Consider the following 10,555-nt stretch of genomic DNA (forward strand, 5'->3'; position numbering starts at 1 on the left):
GAGGCTGGTTGGTGCCAGTAAAGAGACCTGACAGTTACAAAGCTTTTTCTTTTAGAAAATCTATCTGTAGGTGTTGAGTTCGCACAATCTAGACAATGATACCATTTCTACCAAGACCTACTAAAATCACTGAACGGCCTAAGTATACTGGTCAATTGCTTCAATCTTCTGGTAGCTGGCACATGATCCCTGGTAAACCATGTAAGCAAACTGTGACTCCTATGTTTGTGAGATCAGAGAATAGCCATGGAGGGGGCTGAGGCAGAAGGACAGCAAATTCAAGGCTACCCCAGGCAACTTAATGAGCACCAGCCTCCAAGGAAAATAAAAAGGGATGGGGATGTAGCTCAGGGGTAGAATGAGTGCCCCAGGATCCAATCCCTAATACTGCAAACATAAATAAACAGAGCATCAATTCTATCAGGGTAAGACTTACATAGAATTAAGGAATAGAACCAAACACTAAAACTTTGAGCTTCAGAAATAAATTTTCAGCATGCTTTTGTTTCGACTACTGAAATCCCTCTACACAACCTCTATCCAAATTCAATTATAACTTTATTTGAAACATTTCTCATTACCCGAATAAGCAGAGAATAGTAATAACAACTGTGATAGAAATCGGGGGCATGAGTATCTTAAGAGCCCACCAAATCTATAAGGACCCTCTCTACACAATAATTACAATAACAAGCACAAAATTTTAAAAATGTTAGCATTTTTTTAAAAAGGGAGATTTAATGTATTCGTTCTATAATACAATATTAAACTTTCAGAAATAAAACAACCAGTGGGTCAATGTTCCCATCACTTGGTAAGTAAGTTAAGACAACCTGCCTCAACATACTCCTAGGGGCTGAGTCAGAACCAGCCACTTATGAAAGAGAAATAAATTCTGACACCACTCCTCTGAACTCTGCAGGCAGGAGGCTGTGCCAGCTGTCGTGCCAAAACTATGAGATAATGCGGATTTCAAAATGTTCGTCCCATCTCCATGCCCAGCCATCCTCTCATGATAGCACCTCAGCTGCCCAAAAAGAAAGGGAAATGAACTCGGCCACGGAGTATTACTTTTGCTTCTCCTAGCTCAGGACTAAATTTGTTGGTGCAATCCAAAGTGACTGCAAGGCCCACATGACTCTTGGGGGTGCCACCACCCAACGAGAAGATGCTCTTTAAGAAGGCGGCAAGGAGAGGATCTGGCTTCGCAGACAGCCTCAGCTACTTAGTGAGGCCCTGTTTCAAGATAAAGAATAAAAAATCCGGCTGGGGATGTAGCTCGGAGGTAGAATGCCTCTGGATTCAATCTCCAGCAACACACACACACACACACACACACACACACACACACACACACACCAGAAAGAAAGAAAGTGTCAAGGAACATGGTGATCCATGCTTGTAATCTCAGTACTTGGGAAGCTTAGGAGGATCACAGGTTCACAGCCAGCCTCATCAACTTACTCTGCAACTTTGTGAGACCCTGTTTTAAAATAAAAAATAAAATAGGGCTGGAGGTGTGGCTCGGAGGTGTAAGGTTCAATCTCCAGTATGCCCCCTCTCCCAATAAAGAAAGAAAGAGCGAGTAAGCCAAGGGTCAAAACTAGGGAGAAGAGAGCTGGCGGTGAATAGCTATTTTAGCACGTCCAAGTCTTTGTGTTTTTGTTTTTTTTTAACCATCACTTCTTTCCCAGATATAACTCATTTTTTAGACATGCTAACTATAAAATTTTATTGATCAATGTTGGAGGTGCTTCCAGACTGGGAGAAAAGGGGGAGATGTTTAATTAAACCGGGAACACTTCCAGGAAGGGAAGTGTGATGCTTAAGTGAACTCTACTCAGGACAAAGGGAAGGAAACAAATCCCCAGGAATAACAATGGCAGGTGGGCCGGTCCTTCTCCGGCCTCCCAGCGCCTGGGAAAGCCTGCTGAGACCAAAGGGTGCTTCCCAGGAGAAGGAAACTTCTTCCCAAATTCAAAGATACACCCTAAGAGCTCTGTAAAGACGTGTGTGGAGGAAAAGTCCCTTCTCAAAGACAAAAACCTTCAGGAGGCTTGCCCGATTATTGGCACTGCGTCTAAACTTCTATTGGGAAGAAGAGTGATTTGTCAAAGTCTGAGCATGCAGTCTATCAGAGCCAAACCACTACTGTCCCGCACGGGGAACTGGCTTTACCAGGTCTGGGGAGGGAATCGACCGACTCTCTGGAGCAGTCATCTCTTTCCCAGACGCCCCCTTTTGTGGGTTGGAAGGGATCTCCAGGACTGGCGAGTGTCTTGCATCAGTGCCGGGAAGCTCAGCAACCGGCCCAGCTGGCCGCACGCAGCCCAGCCCTCAGCCTTGGCGCCCACCCGCCACCTGCACCAGGGTCCCCGCGCAGGCTCCCGGCGCTCACCGCCTAGGTCTCAGTCCCCTCTCGTCCACTCGGTTTCTCTAGAACATCTGCGGGTGCTCGCCTGCACCGACTTTACAAGCACAGGTGCCGAGAGCTCCCCCCGACCATCCGCTGCTTCCTCCTCTTAAGTAGCCCCAGGAACGACCCAAAGAGACATGTGCCGGCTCCATTCTGGATAAAATGCCAGATCCTAAGGGCTGGGGCTCAGCCTCAGGCCAAACTTCCTGGCTGGCTCAGACAGGGACCACGCTCTGGCTCCAGGGCAGAAGGGCTGCTCCCCGCTCTCGCAACATCTCCGGAGTTCGGGTCCCTGGAACCCAGCCCCAAAAAGGCTCCGGGAGGCCGGGAGGAACCCTCAACCCCAACCCCAGGCCTCGGCTTCCCTGCAAATCTCATGAATTCCTGAAAATGCCCCACAGCGGCCACCCCTGGAGCTGGAACCAGGGTCTCCACCCTGCGGGCTGGGTACCGTAGGGACCGCCAACCACGTTTGATCTCAAGACTCTTCAAGTACATTTCCTCTGTATGTGTGTGTGTGGGGGGGGGGGTAAGTTTATTTTTTAACCATGTATAAGTGAATAAGTGTTGAATAACGCAGCCCAAAGCCTGGCCCTCCCCAAACCTAGGAGTCCAAATGCACATGGCCTAAATCCTCCATCCGCTCCGCAAGGACCACAGAAAGCCCGCGGGCGCCGCCGAGGACTCCCAGATCCTTAAGCCCTGGCCAGAAACCCTTCCTCCAAGCCCCGAAACACCCCGCACCGGCACCGCGTGCGGGACCCGGGCGCGGGCAGCTGGGACACCCACCTCTGGGCACCGGCTCCCGCTCGGCGGCGCAGTCCTGGGCTCGGCTCCAGCGCTGAGCGGCCGGCGTGTCCGGGAGAGCCCCGGGGAGGCGCGGCTGCCCGGGCCGGGGCCAGCGCATCTGCCCGAGCCGGGGAGGCTGGGGCCCGAGCCGGGGAGCCCCGCCCGCCCTGCCCGCCCGCCCCGCCCCCGGCCCGCCCTCCGCGCTAGTGTCCCCTCCCCACCCATCCACACCTCCTTCTCCGCCCGGGACCCAGTCTCTGCTCTAGCACTGAAAAGCGCACCCGGAGACTGGAGGGATGGGGAGGAGGCGGGATGGGCGGGCGCGCGAAGCCTCTGGTCCGGAGGGCGCCCGGTGTCAGGGTGTGGGTGGGCGTGCCGGCATGCTTGAGTGTGCGAGTGCAAGCGGGGGTGTGGGTGCCCGCGCGTGCCCGCTGGAGCTGCCGGCTTCCTACCCAAGGCAAGCGTGCGGAGACCCCCTCGTCCCTTACTCGGTAACTAGGACCTCCTGGGAAGCGCCACAGCAGGGCCTGGTTTCATCTTGGTGATGGTAACGGTGTCTTCGGGCATCCTGGGGCTCCCGGTGATATGGCCCAGAGATGTGGACAAAGATGCCCTAAGGTCCCCGAGTGGCCCCCGGGCGCGACAGCGACAGCGGGTCCGTTTGTGGTGTCAGCGCAGGAGTGTTAACAATGCCGGCTGCGGGGAAGGAGGCAGCTGATACCCAGCGTGGGGCTCAGGCCCGATTAGGCAGGTGGCCAGCCATCCCTTGCTCCTGAGCAGTCTGAAATTTCAGTCTGTCATCCCCTCCCCCTCCATGAATATTTAAATAATGTTAATGACCCCTTGAAAAGGGACAGCTAGAAATCCTGAGAGGATTCTCTCTCTCTCTCTCTCTCTCTCTCTCTCTCTCTCTCTCTCTCCCTCTCTCTCCCTCTCTCCCTCTCTCCCTCTCCCCCCCCTCTCTCTCCACACACACAAAACCCCCCAGCATTTTAAAAAAGCACGCTACTGGTGTTGCCCGCAGAGGAGCATCACACAAGTCAGATTTCTTTAGGCCCCTTCCCCAGCTTTGCAAGTCAGAACCCCCGAGCTCCCTGGTGGGATTCTGCTAGGACGACCTGAGGCTTTCTCAACACCGCCCCGCCCCCTCCCCAGACTCATCAAAACCAAACTGGAAAGGCACTGCTGGGGCCTGATCCTACTTCCCTAACCCACAGAAGTCTCCAATTTCCAGCACAAAGAAGAGTAATTCCATGGGGGACTACCCAAAAAGCCCAGTCCATTAAGGATGCAGTTAATCGGTACCCTCTGGGGCTCCTCTCCTCCCTTCCGCTCCAGCCTCACCTTTCTATCCTTCCTTTCCCTCACTCCTCATGTCACTGATTTAATGAGTTAAGTATCTGGATGGCCTACATCCTGATCTGCTATTCCCTGCTGGAGATTGAATCCAGGTCCTCCTGCACATCAGGCAAATGCTCTACCACTGAACCACATCCCAGCCCGTTGCTAATCTTTTTTGGGGAGGGCTCTGGGGATTGAACCTACCTCTGAACCACACCCCCCTCCCAGCCTTATTTTACTTTTTATTTTGAAACAGGGTCTTGCTGATAGTCTCACTAAGTTGCCAAGACTGGCCTTGAACCTGTGATCCTCCTGTCTCAGCCTCTCAAGAACCGGGATTCCAGGCATCTGTCACCATGCCTGGATCCTAATCTTTTTGTGTGTATATGGTACTGGGGATTGAACCCTGAGGCATTCTACCTCTGAGCTTCACCCGCCCACCCAGCCCTATTTTACCTTTTATTTTTAATCAGGGTCTCACTAAGTTGCAGAGGGGCCTAAATTGCTGAGGCTGGCCTCAAACCTATGGTCCTCCTGTTTCAGCTTTCCAAGGACTGAGAATACTAGTGTGCGCCACCATGCCTGGCTCTTCCAATCTATTTTCAACATTTTAATATCATATGAAAAACTCACACTGAAATGAGTATACTTGGATATAACCGTTATTTATTTTTACAGACCACAGACTCCCCAAGGAAGGATGCTACCACAGCAGCAGGTGATATTTTATAAACAGCACCATGGCAGGTGCTTCATTCTCTCCTCATATGTTACCAAATTAGGATAAATGTGAAACTTTCAAAAAGGATTTGTCTCATGGTTGGAAAGAATAAAACAAGTTATAGCAACTTACTCTTAATTGTTTCCTTTCTAAAGCAAATGTCAGTGTTATTAAAATTAATTTTAAATATTACTACAGAATATTCTACAGAAATTTTATTCTGTAAAATAAAATATTCTACTGGAAATATTAGTGTAGGAAAAAAGGCACGCTCAGCAGTTAGTTATTAATTTATAAGAGCATTTTCTTTTTCTTCCATCTTCTAATATTAAAGAGGTAGTTATGATCAAATTAAACATTTTAATATAAAAGGGTGGAGACTTGTCGGGTGTGGTGGCGCACTCTTGTAATCCCCGCACTTGGGAGGCGGAGACAGGAGGATGGCGATCACGCAGGTTCGAAGCCAGCCTCAGCTACTTAGTGAGGCTCTCAGCAACTTAGTGAGACCCTGTTTCCAAATAAAATATAAAATAGGTCTGGGAGTATAGCCCGGAGGTAGAAAAGCCCCTGGGTTCCACCCTCAGTACCATAAAAAAGGAAAAAAAAAATTGAGACATACCAAATACTCAGAAATATTTGTTTAATTTGTTCTATGAAATAAATGCAAGATTATGAATGTCTGGATGTAAAAAAAAATAGGTAACGTGTGTGTGTGTGTGTGTGTGTTACTAGAAATTGAACTCAGAGACATTCTCGCTTTAACTTACACCCCCAGCTCTATTTTTATTCTTAATTTTTGAAGCAGGGTCTCACTAAATTGCAGAAGGCCTCACTAAGTAGCTGAAGTTGGCCTTGAACCTACAATCCTCCTGTCTCAGCCTCCCAACTAGGGGGATTACAAGCATGTGCCACCACACCTGACCCACAGTCCTATTTTTCTATTCTTTATTTTGAAATAGGATCTCACTAAGTTATAGAAGGCCTAAGTAGCTAAGGCTAGCTGAGAACTTGTGATCTTCCTGTCTCAGCCTCCCAAGTACTGGGATCTTAGGCGTGTAGCACCAGGCCCTGGTTTAAGTAACATTTTCTTATTGATTTTCCTTTAAGCCAATGGTTCTCAATCAAGAGAGACTTTGCCCCTCCCCCGCACCCAAGGGAAATTTGACAATGTTTGGAGACTCTTTAGTCACCATGGGGAGCGGGAGCTGTTTGTATATCTACAGGACAGTTTAGCTCCCCTAAAAAAAGAATTGTTGAACCCTAAGTGTCAGTGCACTGAGGTTGAGATACTCTGCCCCCACTCTAAGGTAATATTTCTCAAAGCCAGTATAAGGACCACAGATATCAGAACTGCTTTTATTTTTGTTGAAAATACAGATCTCTAAGCTGAGCATGATAGTATACACCTGTAATCCTGAATACTTTGGGAGCTGAGTCAAGAGGATCACAAGTTTGAGATCAGCCTGGTCAATTTAGCAAGATCTTTTTCTCAAAACCAAGTAAAAAGAGCTTGGTGTGGTGGCGCACACTTGTAATCCCAGCATTTGGGAGGCTGAGACCAGAGGATCACGGTTCATGGACAGCCTCAGCTACTTAGTGAGGCCCTTCACAACTCAGTGAGACCCTGTTTCAAAATAATAAAAAATAGGGCAGGGGATGTAGCTCAGAGACTGAATGCTCCTGAGTTCCAACCCCAGGCCCCCCCCCCAAAAAAAAAAGTAAAAAGAGCTGGGGGTGTAGCTTAGTAATAGAGCACAAGTGAGTAGGAAAGCTTGGGTTTAATTTCCAACACTGCACACAAAACCCAAAATTCTGATTCTTGGGCTCCACCTTTACCTACTGAATCTCTGGAAGAAGAAGAGCCAGTAAAACTGTATCTAAGAGCCTCCATGTGATGACTATGACTCCTCCTCTTCCTCTTCCTCCTCCTCCTCCTCCTCCTCCTCCTCCTCCTCTTCCTCCTCCTCCTCCTCCTCTTCTCCTCTTGGTTTTGGCCACACTAAGCAAGTGCTCTACCATGGAGATACACACTCCCTTCCTCTAGTCCTTTTACAAAATTTTATTTCAAAGCATTCTCACTAATTGGCCAGGTTGGCCTTGAACTTTGCACCCTCCTGCCTCAGTTTCCTGAGTAGCTGGGATTGTGGGCACACCCCGCCAAAGCAATTCTTAGGAATGTTGAAGTCTGAAAAACAGTGGAGACAGGCGGGTTGCTTTCATAGCCCAGTGCGTGTTTATCAGTTCACCAGCATCTGTCTTAACACACTAATACTTATTAGAGATGAGAATATTTTTAAAAAAAAAAAAAAAAAAAAAGCACAGTGGCTGTCCTAGATGTATTTAGATGCGCATTTTTAGTAAATCAAAGGCTAATTCTGTGAAAGAAATGTAGCTGGAGTGTAAACAAAGGCCCTGTGTCATCTGGGACACACAAGGAAATTTTCTAGTGGGAGAAGGAATTAGGATTTCTTTTGCGGTGACCTAAGCGTATAGGTTTTGCTCATGCCGCCTTTCTGAGGCTGCTGACCCACTTAAGCTGTGCCCTGAGCAAAAGCAGCCTCCGGGGGCCCAAGAAGTAGGGTGTACCTCAAACGGGCACAAGGTGCCTCCTATGATCCCAGTACTCGGGAGACCGAGACAGGAGGATTGCAGGTTCAAGACCAGCCTTAGCAACTTAGCAAGATCCTCTATAACTTAGTGAGACCCTGTTTCAAATTAAAAAATAAAATGGGCTGAGGGGGTTATAACTTGGAGGTAGAATGCCCATGGGTTCAATCCCCAGGACTGGAGGAGGAGGAAGAGGAGGAGAGGGAGGGGAGGAGGAGGAGGAGGAAGAGGAGGAGGAGGAGGAGGAGGAAGAGGGGGAGGAGGAGGAGGAGGAAGAGGAGAAATGGTAGTATTGTGTGTCTACAGAAGAAACATGAAAAGCAAAAGCCAGGTTTCTGGGAAATGAGTCAGCCTAGACACAGGTTGACAGAACCTCTTCTCTCTCCTATTGAAGCAAAATGAAGTAAATGCAGCCAATAAAAATGGCCTAGTAGTAGACACATGCCCCCAAGCTTAGAGAAGAGCGGAAGCTGAAAAGGGGCTTGTGAATGCCTCAGAGAGCTGATCTGAAACCCAGAAGGAGGGCCAGGACTCAAAGATAGAATTCACATCTCTTCCTTCTAGCAAGAAAAAGACCAAAAAGCACTGGCTGAAAGAAACTCCCAAGGGCTAAATATATCCCACAGAAAATAAGAGAGAAAAGCAAACCAAGACAACAAATGGGCTAGCTGTCATCACACTGACAGCTGTGGGCCAGCGGAGCTTCCCCATCTAGCAGCAGCAGCGAGGCCTCTGGAAACTAGGAGAAAACTGGGGCCCAAGGACATCTCTATTCACTGGAGTCCATATTTGCAACAAACATGATAATGGTTTCTTATCTCTAATACATGAAGAGTTATTACAAATCAACAAGGAAAGTGAAGAATATTACCAACTCCTTAGCAGAAAACAAACAAACAGTAGTGCACAGATAAATACATGCAACTGACCCTTGTCCTTGTAAGGACAGTTTCAAACTCATCATAATTAAAGAAGGACTAGTGAAAATATGCGAGAAAAGTTTTTACCCATGTTGGTAAATATATAAACTAAAATATTATCTACTGGTGAGGAAATCATTAAAATCAAGGGATTGGCTGGGTGTGGTAGTACATTCCTATAATCTTAGTTCTTAGGAGGCTGAGACAGGAGAATTGCGGGTTTGAGACCAGCCTCAGAAACTCAGTGAGATCCTATTTCAAAATAAAAATAAAAAGGGATAGGGGTATAACTCAGAGGTAGAATGCTCCTCAGTTCAACCTCCAGTACCAAAAATAAATAAATAAATTTGAGCCAGGAGTGGTGGCACACGCTTGTAATCCCAGCATTTGGGAGGGACAGCCTCACCTACTTAACGAGGCCCTTTGCAACTCAGTGAGACCCTGTTTCAAAATAAAGACTAAAAAATATAGGGCTGGGGGTGTAGCTCAGAGGTAGAATGCCCCTGGGTTCCATTCCCAGTACTGAAAAAAATTTTTGCGTGACTGTACTCTATTGATGGGGATATAAATTGATAATAATAAATTGGTAGATCCTGAAAACAATTTGGTGATATCAATTGATATAGAGAAAATACAAGGGCTAGAATTACAAAAGCTCAGTTGTAGAACATTTGCCTAGCATGTGCATGTGCAAAGCCCTGGATTTAATCCCCAGGAATACACACACACACACACACACACACACACACACACACACACATCTGTAATTTTCTTTTGGAATTCAGAAGCTTACAGAATCTCTGGAGTCAAGTGAAAGACTTGGATGGTGGGGAGGAGTCAGTGCTTAAGAAGTTCCAGATGAATATTCCACACACACTTTGAAAGTTGTTCGGGTGCTATGTTATGATGTAGGCACTTCTGGTAACCCATCACCCTCCAACAACAGCATTTGTTTGGAGAGCCAAAGTCGAGGAACATTGTTTGGCTTAGTGCTGGGTGAAAATCAGGAACAAGGAGGCAAGATGGATTTGAGAGTAAGAATTCAGAGGAAAAAGAAAATCAGAATGAGAAGAGCCAACAGAACTAACTCCAACCAACCGGGGTCCTGTGCTGTGCCTTGGATAAATTCCTACATTAGACACCTAAATCGTGTTAATGGGATTAGGAGGGAGGACCTTTGGGAAGTCATTAGAATTTCACAAGGTTGTCAGGGTGAGGGGTCCCCTGATGGCATTGGTAGCTTCATAAGAAGAGAAAAAAGAGACCTGAGCTGGCATGCTTGCTCTGTCTCACCAGTGATGCCCTTCGCCACGTTGAGATGCAGCCAGGAGGCCCTCACAAGATGCTGGTGCATGCTCTCAGACTTCCAGCCTCCAGGACCATGAATAAATAAAGCTCTTTATAAGCTATCTGGTGTGTGGTATTTATTTATAGTGTGACATTCAGCAACAGAAAACGGACTGACGCCCTACTCAAGTTCAAACTCCATAAAAATAGTGATGTGCTTATTGGATAATCTCCAACACTGTTGGAAGGAGTCCAAGCAATTTCAACTTAAATATATAAGAAGAGAACCACCTTGTAGGCAAGAGCACTTTGGGTATCTATCTAGTCAGCCCATCCTAGGATCCACACTGCCCATTTGCTTACTCTCTAACGCAAACAGTGCTTTCACTGTTCCTGTGGATGTTCTGTATGTTCATGGATTTCCCAATTAAAATATTTCTCTGCTAGGGAAATAGCACCGTGACACATGCCTGT

At 47.5% G+C, this 10,555-nt stretch overlaps 1 protein-coding gene across 4 annotated transcripts in view; it reads right to left on the reverse strand.

The window, feature by feature from the left end:
- PALM2AKAP2 (PALM2 and AKAP2 fusion) overlaps window positions 1-10,555 on the reverse strand; it is a gene marked incomplete at both ends in the record, with an annotated part of 364,538 nt that overhangs the window by 113,329 nt on the left and 240,654 nt on the right. For 2 of the 4 annotated variants that reach the window (XM_080709075.1, XM_080709074.1), the window contains one exon: window positions 3,206-3,236. The exons of the other annotated variants lie outside the window; for them this stretch is intronic. Of the gene's footprint in view, window positions 1-3,205; window positions 3,237-10,555 lie in introns of those variants that run through there. 4 annotated transcript variants of the gene reach the window in all.

The sequence above is a fragment of the Muscardinus avellanarius genome (assembly GCF_963383645.1).
Source record: "Muscardinus avellanarius genome assembly, chromosome: 13".
Taxonomy (NCBI): Eukaryota; Metazoa; Chordata; class Mammalia; order Rodentia; family Gliridae; genus Muscardinus; species Muscardinus avellanarius.